Source organism: Sciurus carolinensis, chromosome 13 (genome assembly GCF_902686445.1).
Source record: "Sciurus carolinensis chromosome 13, mSciCar1.2, whole genome shotgun sequence".
Taxonomy (NCBI): domain Eukaryota; kingdom Metazoa; phylum Chordata; class Mammalia; order Rodentia; family Sciuridae; genus Sciurus; species Sciurus carolinensis.
The window spans coordinates 88,852,862-88,871,838 of record NC_062225.1 but is presented as its reverse complement, the minus strand read 5'-3'; the positions used below and the strand labels follow the sequence as shown (position 1 = coordinate 88,871,838).

The following is an 18,977-nucleotide window of genomic DNA, read 5'->3' as shown; positions in this document are numbered from 1 at the left end:
ACAGGGCTGGGTTTGAAGTCTAGCTTCAAAAAAGCAAAAAGAAGACAAAGGAACCCACCCCAGGTCCGCTACTAGGGAAAGCGGGGTCCTGTTGAGAGAACCAACACCTGCTTCTATCCCCGTTGGCCCCCACAAAGGACACCAGCTCACTCCCTGGGAGAGCAGGACAGAGCCCGGGCCCGACCAAGCCAGCACATTCCTGCTCAGCACGTGTGGGCTGCACGCCATCCTTCAGGTTGCTTTAGAGCACCGAATGCACATGTGGCCCTCGGGATCCTGAAAGCCACCAGGGCTCCCAACTGGCCGAAGCAGTGTGGTCACCAGACCAGTCTCCCTCCACACCCACCACAGAAGGGCCTTTCTGTGCTGGCCGACTCGCTGCCTGGTGGTTTGTCTTGGCTTTTTGATCTTCAGGAGTGTCTGTGGACAGTTACCCTGAACAGAAAACCCCTTTGTTCCCTCAGAAAACACCAGACACCTTCTTTCCCTCAGTGGGTATTGGCACTGCCACCTCAGGCCAAGCACTGGAAAAGACCAGACCTGGCTTCACCGGGACGTTTCCAGCCTGGGCACTGCTGCGGCTACGCCAACAGGGATCAGAAAGCTTGTTGTCGAATATTGAGAAACATCAGCGCTCACGGGATTAGTGGCCGTGATGGGTGAAAGTTCCCTGACCCCGGGTCCCAGAGCAGCACAACCTTCACCATGCCAAGGGGTTAGGCTCAAACTGTCAGGGCCCAGGGCGATCCTGTCGGACCCCCCATAATGGTAATCAGGAAACTGAAATCCTGAGAGGTGGGGACTCATTGGGATCACAGAATGCTGGATGCAGGGCTGGGAACCTCCAGAGCTTCGTCCAGAGTCCATTTAGGGCTGATTTGTGTCTTCCGAAGTTCCTATGTTGAAGTTCTAACTCCTAGTAGCCCCAAATGTGACTGCATTTGGAGACAGAACTTTGCAAGAGTATGAAAGTTAACAGAGGTCACAAGGGTGGGTCCTGATGCAATCTGACTGCGTCCTTGTAGGAAGAGTGTAGGACACAGACATACACAGGGGGCAGCCATGTGAGGACACAGAAAGCAGTTGCCCTGTGCAAGCCCAGGAGAGAGGCCTCTGAAGAGAACCACGAGCTGGCACCTTGATCTTGCCCTTCCAGCTTCAAGGCTGTAAGGAAATAAGTTTCTCTTGTGGAAGCCACCCAGTCTGTGGCACTTCGTCAGGGCAGCCCCAGGACACTCATACGGCATCCCCTCTGCTTCCCCAGGCATGGCAGCCGTCCAGGGCACAGGAACTTGAAGAGACGTTGGGGAAAGCACTTGGTAAGCAGGTGTTTGCGGAATCTCCTCGGTGCTGCCAGCATCGCACAGACAGCAAGGGAATGTCAGGAAATGGTTTTCCTGCATGACCCTAAGCCGTGTGTGCCATCAGAACCAAAGGAAGCCACCAAAGTACTTCAGGCAGCAATGGCATCCCTGGGAGTGACTCTTTAGAGGAACAGGGCTCACTTTTAGGGAGAAAATCTAATTTAAACAAAATATGGTGAGAACCTTACAAATTTATTTTCTTGTTTCTTAAATTATAGAAATTCACCAGGAAGGGAAAAATAGGAAGACTTCTGAGGGAAGCATAGGTGGAAGCAGGTACCAGGGGGATGGGGAAAAACCGAAAATAGAACTCACTTCCGTGAGCATGCCACAGGCCAAGCTCCTTAACCTCTCTGTGCCTCGGTCTCCCCAGCGTGATATTAAATAGAAACCACACTAATACTTTTCTCACAGAGGTGGCCTGATCCAGTTCTTGGCCCAGTGACTGCACACAGTGAGACTCAACCTATCTAGTTGGGAAGTCAGACTCTAAAAAGCAGTTAGAAGAAAACGCCAAGAGTGGCCAGGTAGGGTGGCACATGCCTATCATCCCGGTTACTGGGGAGGCTGAGGCAGGAGGATCGTGAGTTGGAGTCCAGCCTGGGCAACCTAGCAAGATCCTGAATTAAATAGAAAATGTACAAATAAAATTCCAGAATGTTCTAATCCAGGGTGTATGGAGGCCTTGAACAACGCCCAGCAGAGGCAGCCTCAGACTCGGCCTGGGGTGGGGTGTGAGGTGAACTCACGCCGACTGCCGCTCTGAGTATGTTCTGGAAGAGCGAGCATGCAGGCACAGGCGGGCTGGCGACAGTGAGGCCTGTTGGGGGACTCCCAGGAGGGGTTTGGGTCTTGCGGCTGGAAAGAAAGCTGGGTTCAGACTGGAGGAGTGGAGAGGATCCAACAGGCCTGTCTCCCCAGGCAGGGCGCTGAGCAGGAGGAGGTGGGTCGGATCTGCAGGCTGCACGGGTGGCGCCCTGGGAGGAAGCCTGGTGGGTTCAGGTGGGAGATGACCTGGGTGGCAGGCCAGGCACGGCTGCCTCCGGCTCCCTGTCTCCAGCACTGCGCTCCAGCCTCCCAGCAGGCACAGAGGCCATGATCAACAGCGCCGTGGAGCTGGGGTGCGACGAGAGCTTCACCATGGGTCTCCTCATGGGACTCGGGGGACACAAAGGTGCTCGGGCAGGACCCAGAAACAGCAAGCTTTGGCAGCGCAGGGCAGTTCTCAAGGCTGGCCAAGACCACGTCCCTGAACCAGGGCCCTCCTGCTGGATATGGAAAGATCCAAGAGGGAAACTGGACCTCGGACCTTCTGCAGAGCCACTGAATGAAAGCCATACAATCGTCAGGACTTTTTAAACACAAGGATGAGGCACCTTGAGCGCAACACACAGAAAACTGAAAACCCAGGTTGACTTCCGTGTCGCATCTGTTTTTACTCTCCCACTAGGGTGGGCGCAAGTCAATCACCTGTTCAAAGCTGTGCTGCACTTCTTGATGCCTTGCCACACTACTCACCAGGGTCCCAGGTGAGACCATCCAGAACCACAGCATTTGTATCTACCTAAGGTCACAAAGCCAGGTGCAGAGACAGGCTCAACTCAGAAGCAGCAGTTGGCAGGACACCCGTCATACCAGAGCAGCTCCAGCTGATGCCAGAGAAGGGACAGGGACATAGAGAGAAGAGCAGCTCTTGCAATGGACAGGTGGCTCCTCTTGTTACGTAAGCAGATGCAACATCACAGGCCTGGGAGTGGAGAGCGAGGGACTCAGGCACGGCCACTTCCTGGCGGTGGATGCCACATTTCCAAGAGGCTGTGCCCCATGAAATCATGCCAAGCAAGTCCTGCTTTCTGCAGATGAGCCCTCCTCGCTCCCCAAGGACTGCTTCATGCTCTCTGGGTGCTGGCATCTCCCCTCGCCCCCCGAAACTTAAACGGGTTGCTGGGCATCACAGACCCCTCCCTGTCCAGGAGCCAGCGGTCTCCTGAGCGCTGCTTTAAGCCGAGGCCTGTGGCTTCACTTCTTATTTTAGAACTGATCAGTTAGAGAAAGGTATTTTGCAGGCTCGGAGGAAATGGAGTCTCCTGGGCTAGCCACTTCTCAGACATATGGCCCGAAATCCCACCAGCTACCAAGTGATTATTGGAGCGGCACAAACAGATTTTTTTGTCAAAGTGAAGGTGTGATTTTCTCAGGTTCTGTGAGAACACACACACACATATTTTTACCAACCCAATCTGTTTTCTAGCAGCCAGTGGCCGCAGGGCCTGGGAGATGGGCCTGGATGGCTGGGACTCCCCAAGGTGAGCTGATGCCATCCCTGGAGCCTGCAGGTCCACCTGGAGAGAGGCTGAGACCAGCCTATGGGGCCCGCTCTCCAAAGACCCCAATTCATTCTGTGACCACAAACAGCTCCCCACCTCCTTACCTGTGTAAGGAAGGATGGCCACAAAAGCTGTCTCCTTCACGTAGAACCACATGACAGGGCCCAGATGTATGGAACCAGCACTTTTTTTTAACTCACTACTGATGATTTGGTTCTAAGATCTCTTTGAAATAAAAATTGAGACTTGCAAGAGATACAAAGATAAAGATGGCAGATGGCACATATTCCTCTACTGTCATTACCAAATTCGTCAAAAACAGAAATTTTGTTTGACTTTGCAGTGTAGATCTGTACTATCCAATATGGCAGCCACTATCCACATGGGCTTGATTAACCCTTTTATTAAGTCATTTCTAAATTCTAGCTTCTAGGTCACAATGGCCACATCCCCAGTGCTCAGTAGCCACGTGTAGTTAGTGGCCGCCATATCAAATAGTGTGGATGAAGAACATTTTCTTCATCACAGAAAATCCTATTGACAACACTGGTCCAGACACATAAGAGAAAAACTGAGTGGGGGCAGGGGGACAGTGGTGAAAGGCTGGGAGCTGGAAAGGAGGGTGTGTGGCATTGGCCGAGCACGCAGAGTAAAGCTGAATCCTAAGCCAGGGTTGGGGGAGGCCAAGAAGCCCACCAGCTTGCCCCCACCACACACAGGACTTGAGCAGGAATGACAAAGAAATACACCTAATTTAATTCCTAAAAGTAAAAAACAAAAAATCTAAACCAAGATAATAAACTTTATTCAAAGTTTTTTTTTAAATGTTTCTGGGGGCTAGGGAGATAGCTCAGTTGGTAGAGTGCTTACCCCTCATGCACGAGGCCCTGGGTTCAATCCCCAGCACGCAAAAAATCAAAACAACAAAAAACGCTTCTGTCCTCTCCCTTGACACCTCCTCGATGGTGCGAAAGGCCATGGATTCACTTGCTGGTCTACAGTAACAAAGGACCACACACTGGCGGCTTAAAGCCACAGAAATGTGTTCTCTCACCTGGAGGCAGGAGTCCAAGGTGAAGGGCTGGTTCCTTCTGAGGCTGTGGCAGAGGTCAGCACCGGTAATGGCCACCAATCCTTGCCACTCCTCTTGGAGATGCATTTCTCAAACTTCTCACAGGGTCCCCTGTGTCCCTGTCTTCACCTGGCTGTCTTCTTATAAGAGCATAGTCATGTTGAAATAGGACCCACCCAGGTGAGGTGCTTACCCTGGCAGCACAGTCTACTCCCAAAGAGTGGACTCTGGGAAGGACCCAGGTAGGTCACAGGAAAAGGATTGGGACCAAAGGGATGGGGAATTGCAGGGCTTAATTACCTGAAGTATGTTCTAGAAGGAGTGTAAGCTCTAAGCAGGCATGTCCTTAGTCCTTGGCAAGGGGCACAACTAGAAGGAACTGTGGACTCTAAAGGCCCAGCCAAGGGCCTTCCTGCCAAGAAGCCACCAGCTTTACCAGTGGAATCCCCAATGGGCCTGGCAGTGATGGTACCAGCTCCTTCTGAAAATCATGGAAACGGGGCCATGATCAGAGTCGCCTGAAATCCCCCTGCACCCCAGCAGATACCCCTCCAGAGAGCAAAAGCAGGACAGCGTCTATGGCAGAGGTTCCAGGCACTACCAAAGGCCAGGGTGCCGCACAGAGACCTAAGTGACCTAAGTGGAGGTTTGGAAACCGAATACCGAGCCCACCTAAGCACCCTCCCTAGGATCCTGCAGCACCCAGGAGACACAACTTCTCCACCAGTGACTCTTCTTGCCACCCTGAGGGGACCACGACCACCCTCATCACACTACTCAAGCTCAGAGCCGCCTCGTCCCCAGTCTCGCCCCAACTTCATCTCACAGAGAAAACAGAAGCCCAGGTCTGTTGGAACAGGTCCTCCTACCACAGGACTCTCCTGTGGGCCCAAGACAGTGGCTGGCTGGCAGCTCCACACGGACCCGGCGTCCTGCTGAAGGTCCAGCCGTGCCTCCAGGCCTCCTCCAGGCTGAGACCACCTGTGCACTTGCCCTGTGCCAGGAGCTGGTGTGATGTACCAGCCTCGGCTGCTCACACACACCCGTGCTGCCCCTCCCAGGGACAGCTGGATCACGGGGATCAGAGCACAGCACCCAGGGAGGTATCGTGTCATTTCCTGAGAATTCAGGATGAGGAATCCACGTTGATCTGCATCGAGGGGACACGGGGGTGGGAGGGGGACAAGGGAGGCTTCTGGAGTTGGAGGAGCCGGAGCAGCAAACTCACCTGGAAGCCACAAGTCCCTGAAGGGGGACATTAACTTCCCTGAGCCTCAGTTTCCTCATCTCTAAAGCAGAGACAGTGCTACCAACCCCACAGGTGAGGACAAGCATTCCTTCCTCAAGGTAACGGTGCCTCCCCTCTTCTGTCGGTCACTGACATCATGCTGTTGTGCATCACCCAGAACAAATGATTTGGCTGAAAGCTTTGCTGCTCATGGGGCTGATTTCATGTCCTTTTGATAGACGCACATATTTCCAACAGTCACACAATTTTTTCCTCTTTCATAGGAGGTGGTGGGAGGGAATGACCTTGTCCCCAAGAGCAGAGCTCAGGGTCCACAGATCGCATTCATCCCCAGAACAGGCACTGATGGAGGGTGCATGACCTAGAGGAGGAGATAGATAATAAGTGACAGACTTGGTACATAAATGAGTTATGTAGTAGGTTAAGGGTCACACCAAGAAGGAGGAGAAGGGAAGGTCAGCGGGGCGGGAGGCGAGGCAGGTTGAACATTAAGTGCATTGTCAACATGGGCCTGACTGAGAGGTGAGAGGGAGGAAAGGGGGAGGGCTGGAGCCAGGCTCTGAGCGGGAGCGCAGCCGCTGTGTTTGCAGAGCCCTCCTGGAACCCAACAATCCAGACGTCTGGTCCACCCCTGAACCCTTGATTCTGACCCTGGCATCTGCCAGCAGCCAGCGTGAGGGCTGCGCCTTGCCTCAGTAGTCCTGCCTGGCCACGCTCACAGTGGAGGCCCTGCCTCCCCAACCCCTAGAAGCCTGCCTGTGACCCGGTCCTTCAGGGACAACTCCGCCACCTCAGGCGGCCTCTCGTGCAGCCTGCACTAGGTGTGCCCACACAGTGTGCCCACCCTGGTCACGTCCTGATCAGCCTGCAGGGCTGGGCTTTCCATCCAGCCTGGGACAGGGTCCCTCCCAGGCCCATGGCCACTGCTCTTCAGGGGCCGCAGGGAACTGGGTCATGCAGCTAACCCCGCAGGGCCCTCAAGCCAATCACAACTCACAGCCACCGGGAGCAGTGGTGGGGCTGGAGGTGGCCTGCACGGAGAGTGGACGGGTGGGCAGATGGGGTTGAGAGCAGAGAGGTGAAGGACTGATGTGGACCCTGGGGAGGGCACGAGAAGAGCAAGCAGCCTGCTCCTCCCCAGGAAGCCCTCTGCAGAGCAAGGTGCTCCCGCCACAGCACCCCTCCCAGCCCCCACCCCAAACGCAGCCCAGGCTCCCCCACGCCCCCTACTCTGCCAGCATCACTGGTGTGGGCCCAGGGTGCTGGCGGCTCACTCCTGAGCCTCAGCACCGTAAGAGCTGGGCCGGTGGTTTTCAAATGTTTTCAGCAACAAAATTGTGTCTTCAATTGAAACCTCATGAAGAGCTCCAGCAAAGAAACCAGAAAAGTGAAGCCAAAGGAAAAATAGAGAACCAACACCCTGGCCAGCCACCCCGCTGCCCTGCGCCAGGGCCCAGGCCTCACGAGCACCCGCCAGCCCAGGGGCATCCAGAGCAGGACGATCCCAGCCCCTCAGGGGGCAGCAGCGGTTAGAGCAGAGGAGCTCTGTGTGTCTGTCTGTCTGTCTGTGTGTCTGTGTCCAAGCCTCTGTGGGAGAGGGAGAGAGAAATCTCAGTGGATATGGAATTTAACTCAACAGCTAAACACACAGACCAGGGTCATAGTCATTTAACCAAATGGCCATAAAACTAAAAGATAAAAAGAAAATCCCCAAATTACAGGGATTTTTCTGAACAGGGAGTGGTGTGATAAAGAGCTATGTGACCTCCGTCAGGCTCACCGTGACCCAGGTAGGCTGGGCAAACAGAGAGGACCCTGCCCTCGCCTGCCCCATCAAACCGCTTCAAGGCTGAGAGCCTGGCTCCCAGGCGGGTCAGGGCCGGTGCCCGTGGCTGGGTGTTGGCCCCAGGTGTGAGGCAGCCGCATGCCTTGCCACGCCCTAGCCCCTCCCGGTGCCAGCAGGCCCGGGGGTTGAAGGCAGACCTCTGGCACTGGCCCCGGAGGAAGCCAGCGAGGCCCCCACCTTTCAGGACCAGCCTCAGTCAGCACCCCTTCGCCCTGGCGTTCACCTGACCTCACAGACAAGCAAAGGAGAGGGAGAGTTAAGGCAGCCACCTTGCTGTCACCTTAGAGCACCCAGCCCCAGAGGGGACCCCAGTCTTATGCTGGGGCCACGTTCCCCCGCCACGTCCTGCCGGTATCGCCCCCCCAGTACCAGGGTGCTAGGTCGGGATCTCATTGCAATTCCATTCCAACGCCACACGGCTGCAGTTGTCCCCACGGCCCCTTAATGGAAGAAGACCAATCCTGCCCCGTAGCCCCACAGATGATCCATCACAGTGGTCCCCAAGCCGGGGACCAAGCCACAGAGGTGTGACCAGGTCAAAAGCAGCTCGGCAACAGCCTGGGGGTGGGGTGGGGCGGATCTTCCTCCTTCCTTTTCTGCTGCCTTCCTTCCAAAGGACCCCATCCCAGATGGGGGGTGCCCTGCAGGATTGCTTCACGGCTCCTCGGGGCTTCAGGACCCCGTGAACCTCCTACCCTGGTCTCCATGTGCCTGAGGCACCGCGGGACTGGCAGCTGCATCTGAACAGCCCTGTGAAGACACTTCTTTATATTTGTGCAGAAAAGAAACCTCAGATTCAGAGGCGCTCTGTGCTGCCAGCGTCCTGGCAGGTGGGGTGCAGGAGGCCCTAAGTGGGGAGCCTGGCATGGTGCTCAGGGGCACCACTGCAGTTCTCTCTTCTCGGTCTCCCCAGCCCACTCCCCTGGCCTGGGGGCTGTAGAAGTGGCCACCAAGCAGGTGGAGCGCCCACCCACCAAGGTGCAGGAGAGGATGCCCATAGGGCAAGCTCAGTAGAACCACCTGAGACAGAAATGTGTGGAGAGCAGGAAAGGATCAGGGAAGGGAGCATTTCTAAAGATGGCAGGAAGTGATGGAGAAGTGCCATTCTTTTAAGCACCTGCCAATGCCCGACCGGCCCTGCATCAGATGCCCAGCACCTCCTCGTGCACTCTTGGAAGCAAGGATCATCACCGCAGTTTTACAGGTGGGGCAACCAAGGGTCAGAGAGGTTACAAGATTTGCTCACAACCACACAGATAATAAGGGCCAAAAGAGGGTTGAAACCCCCGAGAGAAAATCATGGCACCAGCAGGGGTGGGTAGGCAGGGACAAGGGGGCAGCTGGGGAGACTGGCCCTGCTTGTTCACAGGACTACCACCCATGGGCTGCTTCACTCCTCTCACTCTGCAGAGTAGGGCAGAGAAGCCCAGAGCCCTTCCCTGGACATGAGGTCCCACAGCAGGAGAGGCCCAGACGTGCAGAGGCCGGGGGTCTGAGCCGCAGGGCACTGCTCAGCTCTGAGCCATGTGGTCCCTCTGCCTTGGCAGCACACTCTAACCAGCAAAGTATCCAAGATGCCTAGTTTTCCAGCTTTGATTTTGTGGAAATGAACTCACTGAATTCACTCAAACGAATTCACTTCTCAGCAAATCATGTTTAAAGAGATAAACTTCCCCCACCCCACCAGCTCACCCACACCCCACAGAAGGCACAGGCCAGAGCCAGCACCCCAACTATGGCTGACCAGCCCCCATGAGGGACGGGAGAGTCACATAAGCTAGGGCCATTAGGAATGGTGTGCCCTGGAGCAGCTGCCATCCAGCCAAGAGAAGAGCCCAGCGGTGATTAGCTAATCCCTCCCCAGCCACCGCCAAGACCACCTTTTGAGGGCTCTCGGAGGTGAGGGGCCTCGAGGTGCTAATGTAGGGGTGGAGAGCTTCATTCCTCCACGCTCCTTATTCTGCCCATAAAACTGGGCCCTGCTGGTCTCACCCAGGCTCACCTCCCTGACAGCTGCAGGTCTGTCAACACACGTCTGTGTCTGAGAAGAACAGCCCCCCGTCTCTTGGCCCACCCACTGGGGAGGCTTGGAGACAAAGGGTCTGGACAATGACTCAAGGTCACCATCATTGGCATCCTGGGTTCCTGGTGCACTGGGAGCCCCTCTGGCCTGGCTCAAGCCCGTGAGGGTGAGTCTCAGCTCTGTGTCCCTCCTGCGTCCTTGGTGGCTACAGTCATCTCCCAATGTGAGTTCTTGGAAGAGAATGAATTAGACACTTTGTAATACAGGAGAATTTGTATCTAAGAGTAGAAACAGGCCAGCTGTGCTCAGCCACCACCACTCTCAGAGACCACAGAGGGAAGGAAGGCGACTGTGCGTTCAGCCACACAGGCCCAAGGAGCCAACCTGCAGCAAACTCATCCCAGGGGCAGATGTTTGGGGGCCAAGTGGTCACCACCAGTGACCAGTGACCATTCCTCTTTAAAACGCCAGGGCCCGTGCTTTTTCTTATGCAAAGGCGAGATCAACACTGCTGCTGAGTCTCCAGGGCTCCCTGTGCCTTTAAGTTACCCAAGTCATGCAAATGCACCTAAGAGGTGAGCAAGCGTTGCCTGTCACCTCCCATCCTTTTTAGGGGTGTGAACATCCAGAAATCAGCATGGTTCTAATTTCTACTTGACAAGTCGGTGTCGTGAATTTTAAAATGAAAAATGTGTCAACTACAAACTTCCCTTTCCTCCCAGCACTCTGAACACTGATGGCCAAGACGTTGACGTTGCTGGAGTCCCGTGCTATGGACGTGTTGGGCCAGAGCCTGGCCCTGCCTTGCCCAGCGGGCTGCGTGCCCCCCACTCATGCCTGGGGCAGGGGAGACACGTGACAAGTGACCACAGAAGGAATGCCTGCTCGGCACAGGGCTGCATGCTCGGATGCCCAGGACCTCCTGGTCACCTGCCACACACAGGAAGGATGGAGATGCAGGCCCTCCCTGCCACCCAGACAGCAAGAGAGCATCACCCACTGTTGTGACTCTCAGCAATCTACCCCATCATTTTGTGCCTCAGTTTCCCCATCTCTGAATTGAGGTCATTGTAGAGTCTACTAAGCCCTGTGACCATGAACAGAAATGATGCATGTGGACCCCAGCTGGCCTCCATACACTGTGCGTGACCATAACCCGGATGCATGTGCTCAAAGATACCAGCAACTGATCTGACGAGTCAGTAGAAAATTCAGTGGAGAAGCATCTCAGCCCCTACATAAATGTTATGCTTTATGTGACCCTATGTGTCATTTTAAGAGGGCAAAGGCCGTGCACATGACCCTTCCCACGGCTACACACGTGTAAGTAGTAAATGTCGCTGCATGTACCTTATGCTTTCATTAAAATTTCATTTTAAAGGACTCTGGACTACCTCTCTTATGTATAAGTAGTCTTCTATTTTAAGGATTCAGGAAACAAGATTTTTACTCACAAGATAAAAGAATAAGTGCTAATAAATGTACTTAAAGATGGGATACTGCAGTTGGTTTTACTGATTTTAAACTTAAAAGTTGCAAATTTTCATTTTCCAAAAGAATTTCTTTTAAAAACTCCTATTCTGAGTAAGCCTAAATATGATTACTTTCATCCAAAATGAGTCATTCATTGCTCTAGAACCTTCCAGCACTTAGGGGTCCACTGTAAAGGGCATGGACTGAAGTCCCCAAGGAGACAAATAAAACCCCGACACTGTTGTAACAGAGAAGACTTGCAGAGGTTTGGAAACCGAGCACTTTTGCTTGGAATCAGGAAGTTAAAGATATCTGCCAAGGCGGCCTTCCCTGCTCTGCGAGCACCGCCCTGCCTTGCTCTGCCTGGGGTCTCCCCAGGATCTCTCCAACACCCCTGAGATTGCTTCCTCCCATTCTTGTCTATTCGTTGGGCTGTTATCTGGTCCTTCACAAGACCGTGGGGCATTTCTAACACCAGCTAACCCCCGAGCGAGGCAAGCTGCTCCTGGAGAAGAAGTTACCTGCGGTCTCGTGGCTCCACAAACCCAGGACACCCCATGCTCACTACATGCCTCTCATGGAAGTAGGGGCTGGGCCCACGGAGGCTTCACCATGGTGGGCCCTGCCTCACAGACAGGGTCTTCTGGGAGAAGAGAAGGGGATGCTCACACCTGGCTGTCACTCATCCTGCTCGGGGGTCCAGGCTATCTGCTCAGCTTGAGGGTCTGACTTCCAAAACCAGAGAATGACCACCTGCTGCAGCTCCTGCCCAGAGCCCGTGAGGAAGAAGGAATGCTGAGTGTCAGGTGGGCTAGGAGCAGGTGAAGAACGCACTGATGAGGCATTGCCATGCCGGCAGACCAGGTAAGAGAAGGTTCCAGAACCTCTGGCTCACAGATTCCTCACTCCCTGTGGCCCCTTTTCCACCATGGGCCTGGGGACATGGAGAAGTCCCTGAAATATGTCAGGAGAGGAGATGCCTGAAGAGACGGTTTTCTCTTGCGGCTCCACAAATCATCACAAACACAGAGTCACCCTCTCCAGGTTCTGGAGCCAGAGTGCGCCCACACCAGGGCACGAGCAGAGCTGTGTGCACTGGAGGCTCCAGGGAAAGTCCGTTTACTCTTCTTCATCTTCTTAGGCTGCCTGCCACCGTCAAAGCCAGCCGCGGCCACTCAGGGTCTCACACCACATCACATGGACACCAACTCTCTGCCTTGCCTTCTGCATGGAAGGACCCACAAGATTACATCAAGCCCACCTGGATAGCCCAGGTACTCCCCCACCTCCATGTCCTTAACTTAGTCACATCTGCGGAATCCCTTTGCCAGGTGTGTGCCATAGTCTCAGGATCTGGGGCATTAACATCTCTGAGGGCTCTTATTCTGACCACCAGAGTCCAAGGAATCCCCCCTGCAGGACGTTCTGCGACTACAAAGACACCTTGGGCCCAGGCCAGAGCCTGGGAGCAGCCAGCTGGCTTCAGAGCACTCACCTTGGGCTGTCTTTGTGATCAGGGAGCGAAAGTCCCTGGGTGCAGTTCACGAAGGTCCTGTTCCGTGCAGACACCCGTTTGGGCATCTCCAAGAGCTGAGTTGGGGGAGAACACTCCTAGCATCCAGGCCATGGCCCCCAGAGGGGAGATAGGACTGCAGGCCAGGAACCACGCAGGCAGGGGTCCTTAGGCCATGAGGGTGTCTGGGAGACACCAATGAGGGGCCCAGAAGCGGGAATGAGTATGCTGTGGGAGTCCTGAGAGACTCAGGAGGGCCTCTGGGACACAAGTGCCAGAAAGGGTGGTGGCACCCATGACAGACCCAGAGAGAGAGAGTGGCAGGGCAGGACAGGGCAAGGAGACAAGTGCAAAGCCCGGGCAGGGAGCCGAGGCCTCAACATGGCTCTGCCCTCAGGACGTGTCGGGACGGATGGGGCTTGAGACAATGGCCCACAGCCTAGAGGGAGAAGCTTGCTAGGCTCTGGGGACACCAGTGTTCAGCGTCTGGCACAGCCCAGCTCTCTCCACCCAGAAGACCTTAGACGATGCTCGAGTCTCTAGAAACCGGAGAATCATGCAACCCTCAGACAAAAACATCCTGAAAGGCCATTTGATCTACACACCTGTAGGAAGAAGGCTTCGTTAACCATTCCACAGAAGTCACAGGCCTTCAGGGGTCACTGAGCAGGTAATGGTGGCTGTCCCCAGAAAATCCCCAGGGACTGAGGCAGTGGGGAGCTGGGGCTCCCATTTCCTGTTCAGGGGCCAAGAGCCTCCTCTCTGCTGCTTCGGGAGCCAGGCAAAATCTGGGCAGCTGTGGGGTCTCAGGCTGGGGGTGGACACACACCTGCTTCCTCACACCTATCACAACCACCTGCCAGCTGCAGAGCCTTCTGCCGACTACTTACATCCCCGAGCCTCAGTCCCAGCTCCACCTCACCTGCAGTACCCATCAAATGCCGGGCCTCTTTCCCTCGCCTCTCTCCTTCTCCTGACTTCATTCAAGTCAAGTCAAATTGATTTTCCTAATCAGCCTCACTAATTTCCCGTCCTGGTTGTTTCCAAAACTAAAACGCCTTGCTATTCAGGGCCCGAGGCCTGAGCTTCGTGGTCTTCCCGTGTGGGCCACGTACAAAGGGGCTGGGGAGGGGTGGCTCGGCCCCTGCCCAGGGCAGTGGTACAAGCAGCTTAATCATTAACGCCTGCTCGACGCAGCCAGGCTCCCACAAACTTTCATGAGAGGCTGACCCTTCATCTCGTTCAGCCCGCCTTGGCCGCCCATGCGACATGAGCTCCAGCGAGTTGGGCTGGGAATCACTCCACAACCTAGCGTGCTGTTCCTTCCCAGGGCTAATGATCACCAAGAAGCCTTCTTGTGCGGACACCTCACTTGTAGCATAACAGCCCCCAGCCCTCAGTGTCTCTGCCCCACTTCCTTCTCCAGTCCTGCCCTCTGTCACCCCAGGGCCCCTCAACCCGTCTCCGCACCCTTTCCTGGACAGCAGCATCTAGTTCACCGTGTCTGACCATCTCCAGGTTATTTCCTGCCCCACTTTCCTCTTACGCGCCCTGTTTCCTGAGGGCACTCCTGCTTTCCTTCCCTCTTCTGAGCAGTCACCAGTGTCCCAGGCAAGAGCACTTTCCTCCTTTCACCTGTCCCTGATCCTTTCATCCATTCCGGTCCTTTTGGCCGCTCTTCTAGTTTTGAGACTCCCCATTATGTATGTGGCCCCCAGGTTCAAGGCCCCTTTCTGGCTTTGGCCTCTGGCTCTAGCACCCAGCTCCACCTTGCACCTCCTTCACTCAATCTCCCCCCAGGTGTGAGCTAGTGGTGGGCCCATTTCTACCTCCCTAGCTCCCTCAGTCCTTCCTCTGTCCACAAAGCCCCCTTCTCTGGCTCCACCTTGGCTGGGAGATTCACTACTCCTTCCTGAAGTTCTCTTGGTCTCAACCTCGATGGCCTTTCCTGCGCCGGAAAGTGAACCCGCCTCCCCAGCTGGCCTCCGTGCTCCACGCAGACAGCACTTGCCCCACCGGCATCCCCACGTTAGCTGGTGCAGAAGCGACGAATCTGCAGCAAGCCAAGGTGAACACTGCGTGGTTTCCTGCCTGTGCCGCCATAACAAACCTCTTCAAACTGGAAGGCTAAGAACAGCAGAAACATGAGCTCAGAGTTCCGGTGGCTAGAAATCCAAGACGGAGGTGTCAGCAGGGCCACGCTGCTGCTGAAAGTGCGAGGACAGTCCCCTTTCCTGCCTCTCTTCAGCTCCCACCTGCCAGCACTGCTCGGCATGCCTTGGCTTGCGGGCACATCACTCCATCACTGCAGGGTGGACTCTGAGTGTCCAAATCTCCCTCTTCTTGTAAGGACACTCGTCACTGGATCAGGGACAACCCATAAGCCTTTATTTTGTTTATACCTTGCAAATTCCCTACATTCAAATAAGGACACATTTACAGCCCCTGGGGATTAAGACTCGAACGTATCTTTTTGGGGAACACAACTCAACCCACAGCACCAGCCAGGGACCTTGGGCAAGTCACCAAATCTGCCTGAGTCTAGGTTTTCTGACCCTTAAGCTAGCACCCACTGGAAGGGAGGTCGTGAAGTCATAGTCAAAGAAAGTAGGTGAGATCTGGTCACTTCTCAGCTTAGATTTCTCAACCTTTTCCTGTCAAGACCCACAGAACATTTTGCAGGTAGAACTTCTAGCCTGGCAGCTGCTTCTACTTCTCTCTGTCTCTTTCTCTCCCTCTCTCTTTCTCTTTCCTGAAAACACATCAGAGAGAGTGAAAATATTCTAGCCAAAACCCAGACTCTGTGCTAATTTAGAGTTTTTTTAAATTAAGGAATCACTGACAAAATATGCCACTTTACAACAAATAACAATTTTCTTGCAACTTGTCATTTGCCCTTAAGCAATTAAGAACTTTCAGTGTAGAGAACCAAAATTACTCAGGGAGCATTTGTCCCTTCCCCCTTCCCTAGAGCCCAGGTGGCCGAGCTCAGGTTCTGGGCCCGAGTCCCAGCCCACTGTCAGCTGCACAACGGGGGGCAAGCCGTGTCTGCCCTCTGAGCCTCTGTTTCTCATCTGTGAAGCCACAGCGCACACACCCTGGGGTTGCGATGTGAGGTGGAGCTGAGCCTGTGGGAGGAACCCTCAGCTGGCCAGGGCGGAGGCTGAGGGCCAGGGGTTGCTGGCTTGCTGGTCTGTTCTTTCTTATCAATTCCCCTAAATGTCTCCAATTTTGTAAATAGAAGTCATGGAGGCAATTCGAGGCAAACTTGCTTATGTTGTACGAAACGGAAGACTTTTGGAAGAATCCTCCTGGGCAAGCGCGACCTCAACACGAACCCAGAAAACAAGGTTAGTGGACGCTCATTCCTTCCCAGCTTCAAGTTTTGTCCAGTTCGACAAGAGGCTATTCTATGAGTGCTGTCAGAGACCTGGAGGCTCCGTAAAGCGCTGGAGGTCAGCTCTCCACCCAAGAAGGCAGAGAGCAGGGACGGGGCTCTCCGAGGATTCGCTGATGTAGGCACGGAGCCCAGAATTGGAGAAGCAGGCCCACCGCGTCCAGGGCCTGCAGACCCCTCTGCATTCAGCCCCTGCAAGGTCCAATCTGAGCACCTCTAAGTGAAACAAAAGTGATTTTGTTCTGAAACGCCACTGGAGGCTTTGCGACCTGGGTGACGTGGGTGGTGGACATGCTGCCGGGGACGTCCGACCAGCCTCACCTGCCCACTGGGCCTGAGGCCTGCATCTCCACCTCGCCCCCGCTGCCCCCGAGGCCCATGGTGTGCTGCACTGTGGCCTGGCCCCAGACACCTCTGCCAGAATCCCTGTCTCTCAAATCATGACAGACAAAGCTGCTGAGATCCCCCTGTTCCTCCCTCGCATTCCCGCGATGCTCCCCCTGCCCGTGATCCCCGCGAGGCTGGCCTCCATTCCTTCGGTTTCCGGAAGGAAAACTGGAGCCCTTGTAAGAACTGGTAAAAGGAAGCCCTGAGTGGAAACGGATCCAGGACTTTTCCTGCCGCACATTCGGCCAAAGAGGAACCACCCTGAGGGGCTGGACAGACCTCCCCAGAAACGCTGCCGCGTGGTCATTTGCCATTTTTCTTCATTGTCGTCCACTCGACATCCTTCCAGGTATGAGTCCGCATGTTTGCTCCTGGCTCACTTTGGTAGCGGGCGGTCTCTCCCAGCCGGCCTGGCGGGGTTTCTTGTTTCCTTTGTGACGACAGTTTTTCATTCTCGTTGCTGTTGTCTTTCTCATTCTGTGGATGTGGAAAAGTGGAAAAGAGACTTCTTAACACAAGTGAGTCTGGAGCCATTGTGGTGACCCATCTGACAGGGGTGTGCAAGACGAAATGTGTTCTCCCGGCAGGGACGGGCCCCAGTGTCTGCTCGCCCACCCGCTGGGACCACCGGCCGAAGCGCTGCCCCGACACAGAGCCCCCAGCACATCAAAAGGGCCTTTCCTCTCGAGCGTGTGGCCGAACTCCTGGGTGCTGGAACCCTGTCCTGCTGACAATGGGACACTTTCTAGAGGCCAAAGCAGGTTCTTCAGGGAACAGTGTCAGAAATGGCCACATTGCCACTCTTGCTGATCTTATCCCTGGTTATATATCTTAAAATGTATGTATATTATCATATTATAATTTATATTGCATATTAATAGTATATGGTATATTATATAATAATTTATATATTTTGTATGCATCTATAGTTTAGCGATTTCCTCCTACTAGCCAAGAAATGCATATTGACAAAGTTGTTTTAAATCACAGCAATTGATTTTTTGTTCAGTATTCCAGTATTCCTGAACTTAGTTTCAAAGGACTGACAGAATACAGTCCATTCCAGAGCCATCCAGAAAAGGCCCAGTCAGTTCTTGGTTTCCCACTGAGAGGACTCTTCCCGAAGCCCACTCCATGGGCCCCAAAACATGAATTCATCTCACTAGTGTTGACTTGCACAAGACTCAAGCAATTATCTGGGTAGTTGTGTCCCCACACTTTCCTTTTCCCATCCTGGTGCCTCTAAAGCGCCTTGCTGTCTCATACACACGTCCTGGTGTGACCCCCTGAAGGGAGCCCCAGAAGCCATTGCCAGGGAAACCGAGTCCTTTGGTCCTTGGCACCCCACGAGGGTCTCCAAAGACTGGTTTTGAAAACTCTGCAGAAAACAGAGGTAATTGAACACTCCTCTCTGATAAGCTCTGTCTTTTGCCCAAATACAAAGTTCCTCATTAGCTTTCCCTGGGGCTTTGAACTCCAAACAAAACCCGTCCTCCCCGGACTGCCCGCTGGAGCTGGCCCGGGGCCCAGCCAGCCCAGCCAGCGCCGCACATTCCCTTTGTGATCTGTTTTTAAGGTGTTGATAACGGAGGCGCACCCAGTAGGTGAAACCCCAGTCTGGGAGGATGTTCTGCAACTTTCCAAACGCCAGGGGCTCTTTTCTTCTACAGAGTAAAGCAAGTTGCTTTGAGGACAGTTTCCAGCACTTCAGCAGGGACAGACCAAGGGGAGAGAGGCTGGTGCTTCGTGTCACTGGGCAATCAGCAAAGTCAGCAGGGTCAGGACTGGGAAAGGGACTGGGGGAGGGGCTGCTGTCGCTGTTGCTCCCACTCACCGGGATCCACCTATGAGCCATATTCCCCAAAATTACCGGGAAGTTAAACAACTCCGATGCAAAGCGCTTTTGTTTCTCCGAATGAGTGCTTACGCTGCTCTGTGAGTCCCAGGCTAGCCCACAAAATTTGATTTAGTCCTTAAACTTGCTGGTTTCCTACACCAATAACAGGAGTTGGTTCCAGGAGGAAGGGGAGCTGGAGGGGAGTTCCCTCCTCCTCTCCCGACAAAACAGGCCTGGGTGGGGAGACGGAGAGGGGATGACATCTGTCTTCAGTGAATGTCCTTCCCTGCCATCTCTGTGCCCTCTCTTCCTTTCCTGGGTGCCAGATCTTGAGCTCCGATCCAGCAGCCCACTCCCCAGCGCCATATCCTCAGGAGATGAGCTCAGACGAGCCTGCACTGAAGCCAAGCCCAGCACCCCATTTGCTCAATGAGGCCTGGAATCAAGTCCCCAGCTGAGCAACCTGCATGGAGAAAACTGCAGCATGCA

General features: G+C 54.5%; 1 long non-coding RNA gene across 1 annotated transcript; it reads right to left on the bottom strand.

The window, feature by feature from the left end:
• Positions 1-1,535: 1,535 nt before the first annotated feature.
• Positions 1,536-6,293, bottom strand: LOC124962749 (uncharacterized). The gene is made up of 2 exons (XR_007104577.1): positions 2,379-6,293; positions 1,536-2,222 (listed from the first exon to the last, which is right to left on the bottom strand). It is a non-coding gene; the product is annotated as an uncharacterized LOC124962749 (long non-coding RNA).
• Between the last annotated feature and the right edge of the window lie 12,684 nt (positions 6,294-18,977).